The following is a 17598-nucleotide window of genomic DNA, read 5'->3' on the forward strand; positions in this document are numbered from 1 at the left end:
ATGCCAGAAAGAGACCACATGCACACACAGAGTTGTAAAATAATGAATTACATTTTCTTGTGTTACTGTAATTGAGTAGGTTATTGTGTATCCCTGAATCCCTGAGTGAGTGAGAAAGTTTAAATATGACCTTTGTGACCTTTGACCCACTTTGACTGATATATTATGTGTTTACATATTTCAAGTAACTATTTAACTTAACTTTTACTCTCCCTTTTTTTTTACTTTAACTGGAGTACATGTTTAGACCAGTACTTTGACATTTACTTCACTAAATAAAATGTTGTCAAAATAGTGGCACTTTTACTTGAGTACATTATTTCAGTATTCTTTCCACCTCCACACCTCCACACACACACACACACACACACACAAACACAACCTGCATGGTCCCAGGTTTAAACTCCCCCTCGCGCCCTCTTACGTCACGCGGGTACAAGGAGCGCATCAGCTGCAGCGCGGCTCGCTCTCACTCAGCCGCTGGTGCTAAAACCACACTGACACACGGTTTAACCCACATTTTAATTTTTCTTCTTCTTCTTCTTCTTATTATTATTATCATTATAATTTTAATGCCTTCCCCTTTCCGTTTCTTTCTTTCTTTTTTCTTTCCTCTTTTGTTGTTGCTGCAGCGTTAGTCGTTAAAAGCGGAGACGCTGAACTTCCCAGGACAGAGGACTCGTCCCCTGAGCTGAACAGCAGACGATAATTTATTTTGAAAGTTGGATTTTAAACAGCTGATCCGCTTGTGAGGACATAAAGGGCTGCCAGATGCAGCTCAGAAGATGCGCTGAAGTGCACGCTGGAGGAAATTTACGGAATCCCCTGTTATACACGGTAAATGTACCTTTATTCTCTCTTTCTTAATCGCATTTAATAATTGTACACACGTGCTGCAAATGTTCTCCACACTATAAACGGACACGTGTAGACTGTAAATCTCTTCAAAAATGCCTGCACGTGCGTCAATAAAAAATGTGAGATCATATCATTTGGGAGTTGCAGGCAAGCTCCATGTGATTATTATTATTATTTTTTATGCCTGCTCTGAGACTTAATGGTTTGATTTCTGCTAAATGTTTTCATGTGACTTATCACTGCTGTTATCTACACCAGTGTGCCTGTGTCTGGAATCTGTCTGTCTCTGTGTCTGAGTGAAGTGTGTCCATGTGAAGGTGCACACACACACACACACACACACACACACTGTCATAATTCAGTGTTTTCTGTCACTGAACATCTGAAGTGAATGAGATGATCTTAGTTGAGCTGTGCTGAGGAAACAGTCCCCTTTAATGAGAGACACATTTTCCCCCCGTCTCTGCTTGGACTGGCTGATAATCTTCAGGCTTCACAACATTTCTGTTCCGCTGGTTAATCTGGCTCATTGTGTATGGGTGTCTGCACAGTTGCACAATGTTTTCCTGAATAATTCTTTCAGTTATCGCTGTGAACAAAAAACACTTGTTCTACTTATCGCGCGGAGTCTATATCTTTCTGCATGGCTGTTACTTGGGCGGGAGTAAACATCTCACACTGTCGCCAAACAGCAAGAAAGTTCTGGGTTCAAATCCTGATCCTTCCCAGGTCTTTTCTGCGTGGATTTTGCACGTTCGCTCACTCAGTCATTAAGTCTGGAGTTGGTCCGCGGGCGCTGTTCAGTGGTTCACTGCCCACTGCTCCTAGTTCTAGGAACATGTTCTTGGTAAGCAGATCATGAATTTCCACTTAACCGTAATCATCATTTTGAGGGTTTGGGAAACAGCCGTCAACAACTAATCGATTCACTGAGAAAAAGGACTGACAAATTCATCAGTCCTGGAAAATAATTCTTACTTGCAGCCTTAATGTCATTTTAAAAAGAATCCAATACAGCAAATACTGCAATGCTGGGAAATAACGTGTTCAACCTCGTGTTGAAAGGCAAGGTTGATTTTTATAGGTTTTCATGGATCCGTTCAATGCTCTGCTTGCACAACTTTAACATAATTTAGGAAAATGTGCTCAGGCGGAGAAAACCATGTGATTTAAAAGCAGCTACAAATAAGGCTGTGCTCATGTACTTGCGAGGAAAATACGTGTAATCAGGTACCAAGCAGAGGGAAAGGATTAGCTCTTCTCTGTCCACTTCAGCCCTGGATACATTAGGATTTAACTGACCAGGAGTGATTTTGATCCTAATTAGCGAGACAGTGAGAGTGAGAAAACCCAACATGAGGGCACTTTCCCTCGGTCCCCTGTGCATTTTTGTGTGGCGGCTAATAAGTGCGCGGCTTATTGTCAGACAAACAACTCTCGCACACTTCTCAACTCAAAAACATATTCATTACGACAACACATCTGCGGCGCAGAGGAGACGCACACTCTTGTACCTACAGGTGCACGGCATTTAATAAGTGATGCATTGCTGTGTTTGGACTTAAGTGGTCATTTGCAAACATTAGCAGCCAGTACAGGTGCCTCAATGCATACAGAATACACATTAGCGTGGCGTTGACGCAGTCTTCCGCTTTTGTGAGTGCTGCTACAATTATTGGGGCGGACGTTCCATTATGTATACGCGGCCAAAAGAAATTTTTGAATTATAATAGTGTGTGGTAGAGGTTGCATTTGTTAGTAGGTTTTATTTGACCCGCATATGAAAGCTGTCTGGAAAAGCTCCGCAGCTAAAAGACTCAGTCTGAGGTCGTTCTCATGGAGTGAACTTTCTGATCTTCTCTGATCCTTTATGTCAGTGTTGCAACATGAGACTGACCAGCTCGAGCGTCCTAACAGAAGGGCCGTCCCACTGTCTCTATATTCCCATTTCTCCTCCCTCTCTGTGTGTAAGGATCATTTTGTGGCTTAAGCCAAATAGCATCAGTATCATACTGTGTGGTCCACGATTTGCCTCCGAGGATCCGTGGCTTTGCTTTCCATGTTGTTGCACCGAAACATTCCAAAAATGCACTTTTAAATGGACACCTTTGATGTTATGGCCCCGCGTTTTGCAGCCCGTGAAAGACAGCGTCACGGCACTGTGCATTCGTCAGAGTTAAGCAGTAACAGATGGCTACAGCTGCCTTAAGAGTGCGCGCATGTCGTACCTGATGACAAACCACTTTATCTGAGGCCGACATTCAACCTCAGCTACGTTTGTCATTCGTAGATATGAATGTTGGCCTCACTGAGTAAAACGACAATGCATGTATATGAACATAAGGGACATAAGTTGAGAGGGACACAACTAAGTGACTATTGTCTTTATGATGTAACTGCTGCACTCAAAAAAGTCAAACAAGCTCGTCAGCTACTTCACTCCCCGCCCCCCAATAATTTATAAACATATTTCTTTCTGATTTTAAACTTTTGGACTCTCGGATACTTTGATATATTTGTCTAAAACAGACGTATCTATCGCTGCGCAGTCGGCAAAGCAAACATTTACTCGTCCTCCTGCATGACTTTCATCTGCGGGGCGATTGTAAACCAGAGAGAAGTGGCATCCTGTCTGTAACGATTCAGCCTTCTGTCTGCGGTAACTGCTGCTGCTTGGGAAACACCATGAAGACATTCAGTGGGAATAAATCACACGCGGGAAGGAGATCAAGACAGTGTATTGTCACAGCTGTACATCGCCTTCTGTGGAACACATGACATCGGTTGCTTTCATCTTTCGTGCAGACCTGGTTTCGACATCAGTGATCCAATCTCTATTGGATAGCACAGAGTTGTGCTGTTCACACCTGGCATTGAAATGTGTCCTCAATGAGTCTCCTGTGGCCACATATCATCTCATCTAACGTCCCTGCCCTTTATTCAAATACACACTCGCGTCACGACTGCAAGAATAAATGAATATTTTATAACGAGTCTGAGTGTAGGGATGTGTCCACTGTAGGCGTGTGTGTGTGTGTGTGCTCATGTAAAGCAAAGCTTTACTTGTGTGGAGAAAAAAAACCTATTAAAAAAGTTATTAATGTGGCTTTTAAACTAGTTCCATGTCAAATACAAAACCCGCCCTGGTATTGAAGCACAGGTGTGAACGCAGCCAGCACACACGGAGGACACATGTGAGACAGCAGACCACACTCTTAGATGGTCAACATTCTTTATGCTGGTTCATACCAGTTTCATGATGAATCGAGAATATTTTTTAGGCTTTTTAGGTGTTTCCCACATTGATATATTTTCGTTAACCCTTTAACACCTAACCCTCAAAATGTCCTTCTGGACTTTTGCTTTTTTTAACGGTAAAGGGAAAGAAAAATGTCCTGTAACTAAGTGCTATTGCCCATTTTTCCAGAATAACTTCCAGTGTCTGGCAGTTATTTACCATTTACCGCATGTTTAAATAGTGTATTAACAATTTAAAATGAAGAAAAACAAAAAGTTGTACACAAATGTGGACAGATTTTGCATGTTAAATATGAATTTTGAACAGTGTGAAACATATTTACAATAACATTTTTTTGAGTCTTGATCTCGATGGGTAAAGGCAGGCCAAAAAAAAAGACACCGATTCTCCGGCTTCCTGCAACAGCGCGAGTGAATAACCACATGTTGGCTTTGATGTGCAGCTTCTCAGCTTTCAGAAACAGTTGTCGTGTAAGTACTAAAATGCAAAGTGCACTTCTGCAAACATGTCGACGCTCAGTGGTGAAGGGTTAAAGCTGCAGTGTGTAACTTTTTTGAGCAGAAGGAAATTGTTGGTTTTTTTGTGCACTTCTCTGTCAAACAATACTATCAGACCCGACTGAGGGAACATTCGTGTGTATACAGAGGCAGTGAAGAGGCGGGCGGGGACAAGAAGCATTTCTTCCATCAAGCTGCTGAATGAGTTTTTGTGAGCAGCAGCAGAACTCACTTCTGAAACCAAAAAGGTTTTCTGTCAACCTCCCGTTTGCAGAAGTCTCGCTTTAGTAGCACAACGCTGTCTTTGAAACACAGAGAGTGTTGCATATTGTCGATTGGCATTTTGTGAACTCATCTGGCAAAGGTTTGACATTTTAACAGACGTTTTGTTTATATGCTGATTCCATTTTTTTTTTACTCCAAAAGTGCAGAGCGTACAAACACAAGATCATTTGGCCTTGCTCAATAGAAACGGCGTACGTGTTTATTTGCACATGGCGCACAGAGGAAAGTGCAGTCCCAAGTGGGGACACACATCCTCATGCCAGGTGTGAAGTGACGTAGAGCTGTCAACTCGCAGAAGCCTCCACTTGAGGGATCAAGGTGTGAACAGGGACACAGTGTAGAGGGATAATATTGACATTAAAAAGAACGATTCCCTGCAAAGACAACACCGCCCCGAGAGCCTCAAGTGAGTCGAGTGTGTGATTGCTTAATCTCTGTCAGAATCTGGCACTTTCCACAGGTTTCTGCTTGGCGGCTGTGTTGTGTTTTTGTTTTTGTGTGTGCAGCAAATGGCAACAGGCAGATTATGAGTAGGATGCGTCGGTCAATGAAAGCACGGTGCAATGCGTACAGTGACTCAAGTGCTGCAGTGTTGAGGTTAAAAAGAGTTGAGCAACAGACACACACTTAACGCTTGAGAAAGCGAGAAGGAGGACGGCCTTTCATGTCTCCGTCTCTTGTGGTTTCCTGATGAAAAGCCATTGAACGAGGCGAGAGCAGAAGCGGAGCCGGAGAGGAGAAAAGCACACGCACTTTTTTTGCTGTGCTCACTTTTATTTTCGCTTAAAGTGCGGGGAGTCGAGTTGTAAAAGAGGGAGGGAGAGAGAGAGGGTGAGCCGAGAGACGGCCTAAAATAGTGCAGAGAGACAAATCACAGACACTTTTCTGATCCCGAGCAAGAGAAAGAAAGTGATAAGGAGTTCCTCAGCTGGATGATGACCCGCTGTCACGACAGGTGTGAGGAGGAGCGAGGGTGTCGGCACCGTCACGTGCGCCTCTATATGCGCCGGTTTAAGTGAAACCCCGCGATGAATCCGCGGAGGCTAAGAATAGCCGTAACTACACAGAGCTGTCACTCTGAATTGTAACAGAGCGGCGATAAGAGTGTGTGTGGATACCACCGCGGGGCTCCACTTAGACCTGTGTGCCTCCTTAATCTCATAACACCCGGTCCACAAACACAAACATATACAACCCAGAGTGAACAAACATGGCAGTCTTTACACTAATCTTCGTTCACTCACCAATGATCTGTGTCACATGAGCAATTAAACAAGTCTGGTGTTCATCCCGAGGCAGTCATGTGTGATCGTGCTTCAAATATAACCTGGGGGTTATTTATTTTAGTTTGAAATGGCGGAGGGAAATAAAAAAAAAAAGTGCCATTAAGCTATTTCCCCCTTAATGTTATTATGCACATTTTCACATCATTAACAGTGAAACATTAAAACGCAGAGAAGAACATTTCACTGAGAGACATTTTAAGTCTTTTGCACACGTGCAACACACAAACACTGCACATACAGATGCTCGGTGTTTATATGCACAATTGAATGGGAAGGATTAGAACCAATCCCTTCCTGTTAGCGACAGGAAACATCTAGCGCTTATTGAATAGACATCGACTCCATGTTGCTTAAAGCCACATCTTGATGGGCGATTTTCTCTCCTACTTTCAGGCATGTGCTGAGGTTAAACAGATAAGTTGAGAGTTGATTAAATCTTCCCGGATGCAGCCGACAGTGTACCAGCCGCAGAGAAACTGTCAGCTCCCTTTGTGCCTTTTTACCTCTGGAGGAAAAAAAGCAAAATCACATTACTTATTTAGTTTTTTTATTTTATTTTTTATTTTCAGGGTAATAAATAAACACACTTGCGACAGCGGCGGTGAATCCCTGGTGGAAAAGCAGCACATGAACAACGAGCATACACTTTCCCGTCGTCAATGTTTTGAGGAGAACCCAAATAACTTGTTGCTTCATTTTGTTTGTTGTTTGTCCTCATTTTATTTGCTTTGCTTTCACACAGGCCGATCGCGATCTTGTTCACACTTAATGTGTTTACTGGAAACGAATTCCCTCCTGGTGCGGCTCCTGGGTCTCTGCGTATAGCGCCTGTTGGCTTTTCCTCTGCGTTTTCCGCTCAGTACCAGAACCAGAATCAGATGTGAAATGCAGCACATTCCATCACTGACTGTGGTCTGGGTGACTGCCAGCCTTTTACCTTCCTGCCCCTGTGAACAAATCCAGACAATGTTTTGATGCTGCCTGCTCTGCAGCAGGAAAACGGTGAGATTAATCAATCTGACATGTCAGGGGAATTTGCTCGATGTGGACAGGCTGAAATGTCTCTGCAGCGCGGCTCAAAATGGATTTAGCACTTTAGCTGTTCCACAAAAGTAGCTCAAGCGTGTATTTTTTCTCTTTTTTTTTCTTTATTCCTGAGTCGTGTGAGAGTGTGCGTGTGTCTTACCGCAGCCAGAATTGATTGCGTCATCCCTTTTCACACACCTTGCACATAAGAAACCTATAAGAACGTAGTGAAGAAAAGACCAGAGAGGCAGCGTGTTCTGGAGAGACTCGGTACGTCATTTCATTCTAAGTTTGTTAAGAGCTTCGCTTTTTAGGCCTCACAACACTTCAACCCACAGCATTCTTTGTGGTTGCAGACAGACACCAAAACACTTAAATTATATGCTCCTTGTCATCACTTGGTCATTTCAACAGAGTCATGCAGGGAAAAATTGTAAGGGTTAGAGCCTCTCAGCGTTAGTAACAGTCTGGTCATAACATTTAGAGCGATTGATCATGAGGAGTGGTAACCGGAGTGGAAGCGTTGAGATGGACATTTTTTAGTTTTAGTTTTTATTTGATTTGACTTTTTGTTTGCTACTTCCTATTAGTTGTTTTTTTTGTCAATGCTTGGTTTTTTGTTTAGTTTTTATTCGTTTTTTTTGCCAGACGCAAGATTCAAAAAGGTCATAATAAGTTTTATGTCATAAAAAACAAACAAAAGATGACATTTAAAAAAAAAAATGTATTAGGACAGATGAACAACCATCCCTGAATGAAATATCACAGTCTACAAGAAAGTGCAAAAATGTGCACAGTACTGCTGAGGTTGGACCCAGCAAAAATCTTCACAAATTGAAAACAAATTGAAAACATTTGACGATGAATGAAAAGGCTGTCTCAAATACAACCTTTCACAATTGTTCGTATGAACCCAAAAGGCCTAAGTTTTAGTTCTGTACACACACAATTCATTGTGTTTTTAAACTTGTTTTATTTCAGTTAATGGTCTTTGGAGGCAAATGCAAATTTCTCAGTGGGATCGAGTTTGTTTGTATCAAATGAACAGAGTATGTGAGTGAGAGCGAAGAGCCAACACAGTCCCTTTGATATCTGAGCTCGGCAGATGTGGTCAGCTAATGATTAAGGACTTCTGCGGATGTGTTCGTTCTTAACTTAACTTCTAATTGTTTCTGATCAGCAGCGCTACGAAAAGAACGGATAAATATTGCTAGTAGTTTATGTATCGCTGCGCTGAGCTATGCTTCTTTTTACTGACTGGAATTTAATCTGAGGTTTCTGAAAAGTCCAAGAGAAGTCAGTGGGTTGTGATAATAGAAGCAAAGCACTCGGGCTGACTTGCTGTAAGATGAATCACACAATCAGGCTTGACGTGACTTACTTGATTAGTGTCTAATGAGCAGCCTACACACACACACGCACGCTGCAGTGTTGACCGAACAGGGTTCATGTACACGTGCCTCATCCGGGGTCACTGCAGGTCAGTTTCTGGCGAGCAGCTTGTCTACGGTGGCAGCGAGAACGCTTTGCTTTTCCATTAGCGACGGTATTGACGAGGTTCCAAGAGTCACGAGTGCGACGTCCGGCGCGGGAATCAAACCGAACAATGCCGAAACTGTAGATGAGTTAAGCTGTATCGTGGTAAAGCGTCCTGTATATGTGCTCCTGTCTGGTTCACATGTCAGTCAGCGGAGGAGTTAACATTTCTATCCTGTGGGTAGTAAATTCCTCTTCAGTCTGCACAGAGACGTTTCCACGCAAGGTGAGAAGGATTGAATCGATACCTGCGGAGGTGCGGCAGAGAACTTGAAAGGATGAAAGAAAACAACAAGGTTTTCCTTCGCTCTGAAGTGTGTTGTAAACCCTGGAGGAGGCCAACTGTATTGAGCCATTTTCTGTTTGTTCACATCCACATTAGCGAGACTCTAAAAATACCCCCGTCCCTCCTGATAATGTGTACGGGTCAAGGGTCAAGTGTTGCTCCTATTGCGCCCCAACACAGCCTATTATCACAGTACAGAGCACAAACAACAGTTGGTTTATCTCGGCGACTGCTCGACTGGAAACTCTCTCATCCATGCCTTTTCCATGGCCTTTGGGTCACACACTGTCCCCTTGAAATCCTCTTTCCAGTCAAATAATAAATGGTCCACTGCTCCTTTTATAATGAAAGGTTTGTTGTGTGTTTACTACGCAAAAAGGTGCTTTTTCTGTGAAAGGATGTCTGTCTGTGTTGTAATATTTAATTTAATTGTATTATTATTGTGTTTTATTAAGACCACACACAGGAATAAAAACAAATACTGTTGCAGAGCAGTGAAAAAATTTCTTAAATGTGTTGTTTTGGTATTATTTTAAGGAAAATCCTCATTCATAGAGATTTTACAGCCCGAAGGAACTTTATGCTAATGCTGTTCCATCTGAAAGAATGTGGAAAAATCACTGTAGTTTACTGTAAACAACTTTTTCATGCGGCTGCTCAGAAAGTAACGTTTCTATTAGAGAGGAAAAAAATGGGGACAAAAATCCAAATGGAGTCAGATTATACACCTAAATTTGAAACAGGTGTAAACCAAATTTCATTAAAATAATAATTGATGTTGAAAATAAAGGGCCCGCGTACAGCCTTTATCCCGTCAAAAAATAGCTGTGAAAACAAGCGCATTTCTCACAACACGACGCGTGACTTGAGATTATTTGGAACAGCTTTGCTTTCATCAGCGTTAGGTCATTACTTGGCTTGTTGAGCTCAGGAAGAGAATGTTCCCAGATTCCTTTTAAAACTGACAAAACTACTGGGGGATGTGTTGGCTTACTTTTCTTCTGGCTGCTTTGCGTAGGTGCAGGAGAACATATATATATATATATACATATATTTACATATGTATATATATATATATATCTATGTGTGAATTTTGATCCAGATATTTTCATGAATGAGTGCAGTTCATGCATGAGGAGCAGCTGCAGCATCCACACGCACGGAGAATATTCCCACTACTGGGAAACACAGTGCATAATGAGACTTGCATTCAAAGTAATGTATCCTTTCAGCTTCGTACATACGAGACAAGACGATACAGGACACAAGAATGATTTTTGCATCACATTTTGTTCATTTCTGCCATGAATTGTTTCTTCAGGTGGCATTTTAACTTCTTCTCTGGCAGTAGTAGAACTTCATTTGTATATAAGAGAAAAAAAAACACACTAAGAGAGTAAAAAAACACTTATCTTAAAGTGTCTACACTCACACACATCCCCAAAGGCTTGCAGCAGTCAGTGCAGCTTGTGGGCTGCACAGAATCATCCAGGCATTCGAATTGCAGACGGTGTCAGACTAATGTCTTCCAGAGGAGTGTTTTTTTGGTCTGCGTTACCTTTCAGTGAATGAGGCCTTTCTCCTATGTTTTCAGTGGCGGCCATTGTTGAGAAACAACATGTCCCCGTGCCTCACAGCCGCTGATGTCAGAGTGTTTTTGACCCACAAGTTTGGACTCGGGCCTGCGCTCGCTGTGTACACAGCAGGAAACATTGACCTCCATCTTCATGTTACACACATGCTTCCGCACGTACACGCCCGTCTGTCTGCTGTCACAAGAAGATGACAACAAAGTTAACAGCCCTCCGTTTCAGCAGCATATGTTGACAAAGACTGAACTATATACTGTATATATTTTTTTTTTTTCTTTCAGCTTTTAATAACGCAACAACGCAGGACAAAATAATTTATACGCACATATTTATTATTGAGTGTTTTTGGTACTCTCTTGCATATAAACACCACTCTCTCTACCCCTGCCATTGAATTTATAGTTAATATGAAATTAAAAAATAAAGGAGTCATGCTGCAGCCGTCCCAGTTGCTCTGAAAGACTTTTTTTTAGTACGACAAAGAAATGCTAACATGCTGCTACATGACGTGCTGTAAAGACCAAACCATCAGACTAGGGCTGATATGTCCAAAACAGTATATATGATAAAAACATTTTCAAATCAGTGGATATCGATAATTATCACGGTTAACACACGGTGAAGCACACATTTTTGTGAAAGTCTAAGAAGCTTAAGTGTTGTTTTAAACCTGTGTTTAATAACAGAATAAACACATTTGAGGTAAAGCATTTAAGTAAGAAAGTACATTTGATTTCTATAGCACCTTTCACAGATATGCAGTCTCAAAGGGCTTCACAGAGCGATACAAGGAAAATACATAAAATACTGATAGTACAGAAGGAAAACACTAACTAAAAGTTGAACTAAAAGCCAGATTAAAAAGAAAAGTTCTTAAAAAGGGAGAGTGTTCCACAGTAAAGGTGCTACTGCTTCAATGGAGCGATCTCCTCACAATTTATAGTGACTAAACTTCATAAAGTATGTTTATTCAATGCTGAACCTGTCGTGCTGTGAATGAATACATAGTGTTATTGATTTATTGTCCAGACCAATATCTGACAGTGGGAAAGTTCTCTCATGTTAATGCTAAAGGGAAATATACTTTACTTACTTTTACTTCGTCATGCATTAAATAATAACCTAGATGTAAATAAAATAATGTCAAACATCACAAGTTACTGAGAAATGGCTGTTACCATTCAGATGAGGATTTATTAGACTGATAATCAGCGGGATTTATTAGACAGATAATCTGCTGGCATTACATCATGTGCTGCATAAACTCGCAGAACTGAGTGATGTCAGGGTGTTTGTTCTGCTCCAGTGACCACCCCTCCATTCCCTCGTGTGACCGCAGAGGACTGACTGGCTGACTCCGTCTCTCCGTGAGGTGATTCATGCCGTCACCTTGGCCGTGCAGCTCTCTGCTGTCAAACCTCATCTTCTCCTCCCCTTTAAAGAGCTGCCATTAACTATGCTCCCCTCTCCCTTTTCGGGGCCACGTTGTCATAAACTAAACATATCAAATATTCATCACACACTAACACACTGCTGCTGCTGCTGCTGCTGCTGCTGCCGAGTGTTATTCATGCTCCAAAGCAGAAGGTCTCTCCAAAGCTCGAGGCGGGGTCATACAGTATCATCCATCCAGTGGCTCCTTCTCCTCAGGAACAGAAATCATCTGTGAGTGTAAAAGCGATGGATTACAGGGTATTGTTGAGGTGTGCGGCCGGAACAGCCCTGGACTACCTCGAAAATCCATCTGAAGGATGACTTTATGATGCTATCATTGTGGAACAAATGTGATTTATTCTTGCTGACATCAGCCTTCTTAAGGGTTGTATTTTTTATTTATTGTTGTTTTTATTTATCTGTCATGTAGTAATACCTGATGACTGCTGGTTGAAAACTAAATTGCCCCATTGGGATTAATAAAGATGCCTTTAACCTTGAACCTTGAACATTGAAAGAGGGAGTCAGTGAAAGACATTTTCTCATATTTCTTTGTATTCCCTTCTCCTGTTTCCCATTCCCATTTTCTTCAACGCTGTGGATATGTTTGGCTGTTGGTTCTAATTTAAATATGTATAGTTTTAGACCCTGGGATTAGTTATTAATCTGTGGGAGAACCGTGTATGCGTGTGTGTGTGTGCGAGAGCAAACATGTGTTTGTGTTTGACTCCATAATTAGTCTCCGTTTGCTGATTACATTACCTGCAACATAAACCGCCACCTAAACGACTTCCACAGGCATGTTTATGCTGCGTGACGTAACCTCAGCTGTGATACAACTGCATTTCACATCAACAGCACACTGAGACTGTGCTGTTACACAACGTCGAAGCTGCACAAATGTAAAACAAAACAAAACAAAAAACAGATTACCCTCACAGATTTGTTTAAATTGGTGCAGAATTCCACACATATGACTTTCTGACTTTTTGTCAGATGATTTTTTTGCATACATTTTGAAGTTTTGTTTCATAGAAACTCAACCTGCTGTTAATAGTGGATAATTTTTGTTTCATTTCAAGTTGAAGTGACAGAAATTGACAGACTGGAGCTCCTTAAAGCGTGTGTGCAGACGCACGTCTCTCAGTTGTCGTGTGGAGAACCCTTGGTTTAAAACTTGAACTTGTTGACCTGTTGTCAGGAGCTGCATATAAGAAATGTTATTGTATTCATTCACAAAATAAATAATACATTGAAATATCGGCTTCAGCGATAACAATGGTACAGACAGTTTATTTTATATTACATTCACAGCACTTGATTAATGTTTAATGTATTAATAACATTACATTTTAAAGACTGTTTTGAACTGAGGAAATGATTGATGCCTCCTCCTCACTTCTTTGTGTAACTTGTTAATATCTTGTTTATTCTGCACTGGATTTTCTCAGGAATGCCTGAGGATGGAGGAGCACACATTCGTCTTCCTCAGTGAAGGACGGGAGTGTGTGTGTGTTGTGTTACAGTCTACAAACATCGGTCTTGTCTGCTTAATTAAATAACTTGAAAACAAACCAGGTCAGTGGTGTCTGACGACACACAGTCTACCTTTCGTTCGTGGACCAGCTCCCAGTTTTGCCGTTGCCTGTATCTCGGGCTCAGCGCACTCATTTGTGCTTGAAGATAACATCTGCTGGTGCTGCTGGCTAATTCAGTCATAAGTGGGGTCAGATGCAACAGTTGAACCCAACGCTCTTTCGTGGGAGAAGAAAAGACACATGAGGCATACGTAGTACTTTCTCTGAACCTCAAAAAAAAAAAAAAAAAGAACAAGCATACAGCTGTCGTACAGGACTAACAAAGGTGTAAAATAACCTTTTTTTACACCTTTTACACACAGCGACTGCCCCTCACAAAAGAGCCAAACTGAAGCAGCAGTTTGGCTCTTTTGCTTCCTCTGCCGAGTGGTAGTAAGAAACCAAGTTCTCTTCGATTAAAGACGAGACACAGACCAAGAGGAGGGGATGGGGGGTAATGGAGTGAGATAACACAGATGAGGAATGAAAGCGATTCAGGAAATGCAGGACGCAGGAGCCAAGTCAACGCTAGACGAAAACCTCAATTTTCTCTATGATTCACGGTGTCAAAGTCCACTTATTAAATATTGACACTAACAACTTTGGACCTCGAGCGCCGTGTTACTCTTTCAAGAGATCATCGTCAGCATCAACTGGACGGGAAAGTTGCTCTGTAATTTGCTCATTATATATACAGTAGTGACTTTTACAGCTTGTAAAAAAATGATTCACGTCTTTGATAGCATAGCAGTTAGAAGTCCGCTCTGTTTGGCCTCAACCTCACCAGTTATTTTAGGGTAGCTATTAGCTATTTTTATTGCTGATGCACACACACACACACACACACACACACAGAAACACACAGATTACACTCATATCTGTTTCTGAATCACTGCCGTAGCCTGAAGGTTTAAACGTCGATGTCATCTTGGTGAGCAAAATAGCAGACTGGGTTCTGGTGGAGATCACAGCACCCTCTGCTGGACAACTGGGTAACTACTTCAAACTGTCTGACGCACTTCGAGGCTGTAGATTTCGAGCTCAAATGTGTTTTTACGGGTTTAGTTTGATTTGTCACGTACAACCCCACTGTAGAGTTCCACTGTGTGGTCATATTGAATAAAAAGTGCATTAATGTAACTACTTTGGAGTAAAGTTTTAACGATGTTAACTTAGACATGTGCCAATTTTGTACAAAACTGCAAAACTGGTATGAGAATTGAAATGTCGATTGTCGAAATATCGATATTGAATGAAATTGAATTCATTCTGGTTATTTTAATTTACAATTTTGTCTCAGGCTTCTAAAGGCAGCTGTTATTTCAGCCTTTTTTTTCCCCCTTCACACAAAACACACAAAAAGATTCAAACACATAAACCGCCACTTGAAAGAGCCACAATGTTGCCCTTGGCTTAGATACTCTCATTACAAAAATCAATGTTTGTTTAAACGTGTAACAGTGAGTGTAAGTCGCACACGCTGAGAGCAATGAACAGCTAATAAAGTAGATGATAATAAAAGTGACTGACCTTAACCGTCACATTAATGCGGCTGTAAACGGAGACAGATGGACTGCAAATGTCTGTCTACAGTCTTTTTTTTTATCGTCTCATGATCTTCATTCAGTTTCAGTTTTTAATGTAAAGATATCATCTGTGTCTGCAGAGTTATGATTTATATAACATTCTTCTTATCTGATGCACAAGAGAGAACAAAAAAAATATATACAGCCACTACAATTTTAGGTAAAACTGAAAATGAGCCGTGAGCTTATCATCCACGCTGACTATCTTACTTGACCTACTTTGTCTGATGCTATGCTGTTTCTCAGTCACGAATGCACAACCGTCCCGCAGGGTTAATAACATTTCAACTATTCCACGTCTGTGTCTCTACTGTGCAGCCATGAGCAAACAGTGGGACGTCTTTTTTCCTTGCATGCAACTCGCTGCTTAATGTAAATGTATTTTTTTTGGGGGGGGGATAGTGCTAAGCCACTTGCCTAAATAAGGTTTAAGAGAATCAGCACATCTGTGCATGGGATCCATCCAGTGCTACGCTCTCCAAGTGTCTGGTGAATTCCAGGTTGACGGCGGAGTGACGGAGCAGCGTCGAGCAGCAACTCTCTGCACATAAACATCGCCTGCCACTGTATAATTGAGCCAAGATAGAGGGATCGTCAAGTCCCTTCATAATTCATACGGCGTATTTGTTTAGTGACCTCCTAAACATTCAACATGACAGAGCGCGTTGTAGGAGAAGACGATGTGAGCTTCCCCTGCTGCACACACACACACACACACACACACATACACTAAACATTATGTAACGATGTAGCCCCCCGCCTCCCCTCCCCTCCACAAAGTCTTTTGTGTGAAATAAGATGCATATTGGGACTGAATGTGTCTATGCACTCAGCTCGTAGTCTCATTTCCTCAGTTCTATTTATGGTATTTGTTACAGTGCCACCAGAATATTACACAGTGTACATCATTTATAAGGAGGGATTTAATTAGTGTAAAGAATCTTTTTCCCAATCTCTCCTTCAAAGTGTGTTCTTTGAAGTCTTCAGATACTGTATGTGTTTCTCTTTCCCCCTTGGATTAAATGAGGCAGGTTTATCATTGTGGTTTTGTCTCTGATGTTATGACCCTGGGTCATAACGTGTTAGGCACGGTTCCCATAGGCCGGTCGTAACACTGATAACAGTGTTTATTTGTCAAACAGTGGCTTCCGTCCTTGAACTCGAGCTCTTGTCTGGACTTAGTGAAGTTGTACAGTGTCCCATCAGAATCAGCATCAGAACAAAGCCTCTGATGGTCCCATCTGAAGAGAAAGGAAGCTGGACTTCAAAAGACGACATCCATCACTCACCCGATGAAACATAGTCACCGTTCACATTAAAGGCTGTTGACATCACATACAGCACAGCTTCCTCGTAGCTTTTTTGGCATAAGGAATGCTTTTAGTAAATGTCACAGCACGCACCGTTTCTCCACCGACAGCTGAAACTGCTGTTTAACTTTTCATGCTGAGACTTGCAAGTGTTGACAGGTGAAATATGCCACGTTCACTTTGTCCTCTGCTCCTTTCTTTGGTAAATAGAATCACACAGTCATGACTGCACGGCATTTGCATTAATATGTTTTGATTAATCCATTCAGCGACGCTCGACTGGAGTCTTAAAGGAGCTGGTTTGGTTCCGTTTATTTGTTCTCATTCTGTTGTTAACGGGGGTTTATTGTTGCATTAAAACCGTTGATGACTGTTAATTATTTCGCTGCTTGCAAAAAAAAAAAAGAATGGAGAAACGTGTTAATATGCCTGACTGCCATGATCGTCGGAAAGAAATTAATCAAAAAGTGCTCAGTGAAAATAACTACTGTAAATGTCCAGTGGATTTACTTTGAGCATTAAATACTTATCCTGTTTCTTGTTATTTCTGGCATGCGTCGTAAAGACTTCACTCATGTGGTACCAGATGTGTAACCGGGGTTGAGGCCCCTGCACTGCCAGGCTCCATGGCTGCTGAGGTTTAAACCTTTAAGTGTACAGGCGAGCGCAGGTTGACTAATGCAGCAGCACTGAGCCGCCTGTTACACAACGGCTGCTGAGATTTTCTAACAGCGCGTAGAAGAGTGGACAGTGAAGTAAACTGTAAGCTTTGTTGCTCCTGCCAAGCAGAGACTCCTGCAGAATGAAACTGTTGTCTCAAAATCCGGTTTGTGCGCACAGCCAGCTAATCTTATTTTGTTTCTCAGAGACTCAGGAGAGCAGGAAGCAGTTAAACGCCTCCTGTTATAGGGGAGGCGTGATTATCATTGGCCCGCGATCCATACAACCCTCTCTTTGAAAGCAGCGTGCATCTGTGTGACTGACAATGCTGACACTTTTGTGACAAGCAAAATAATTTTGTCCTGGGAGTAAAAACCAATGCTTTGTGCTCTCACTTCACGAGATT

At 41.8% G+C, this 17598-nt stretch overlaps 1 protein-coding gene across 1 annotated transcript in view; it reads left to right on the top strand.

Moving 5' to 3' along the window:
- The first annotated feature begins 492 nt into the window (after positions 1–492).
- The window catches only part of gcgra (glucagon receptor a), a 40829-nt gene continuing 23723 nt past the window's right edge, over positions 493–17598 (top strand). Inside the window, exon 1 of the mRNA XM_058654177.1 lies at positions 493–837. The gene's annotated coding sequence lies outside the window, so the exon portion shown is untranslated. The remainder of the gene's footprint in view (positions 838–17598) is intronic.

This window comes from Solea solea, chromosome 16 (genome assembly GCF_958295425.1).
Source record: "Solea solea chromosome 16, fSolSol10.1, whole genome shotgun sequence".
NCBI lineage: Eukaryota > Metazoa > Chordata > Actinopteri > Pleuronectiformes > Soleidae > Solea > Solea solea.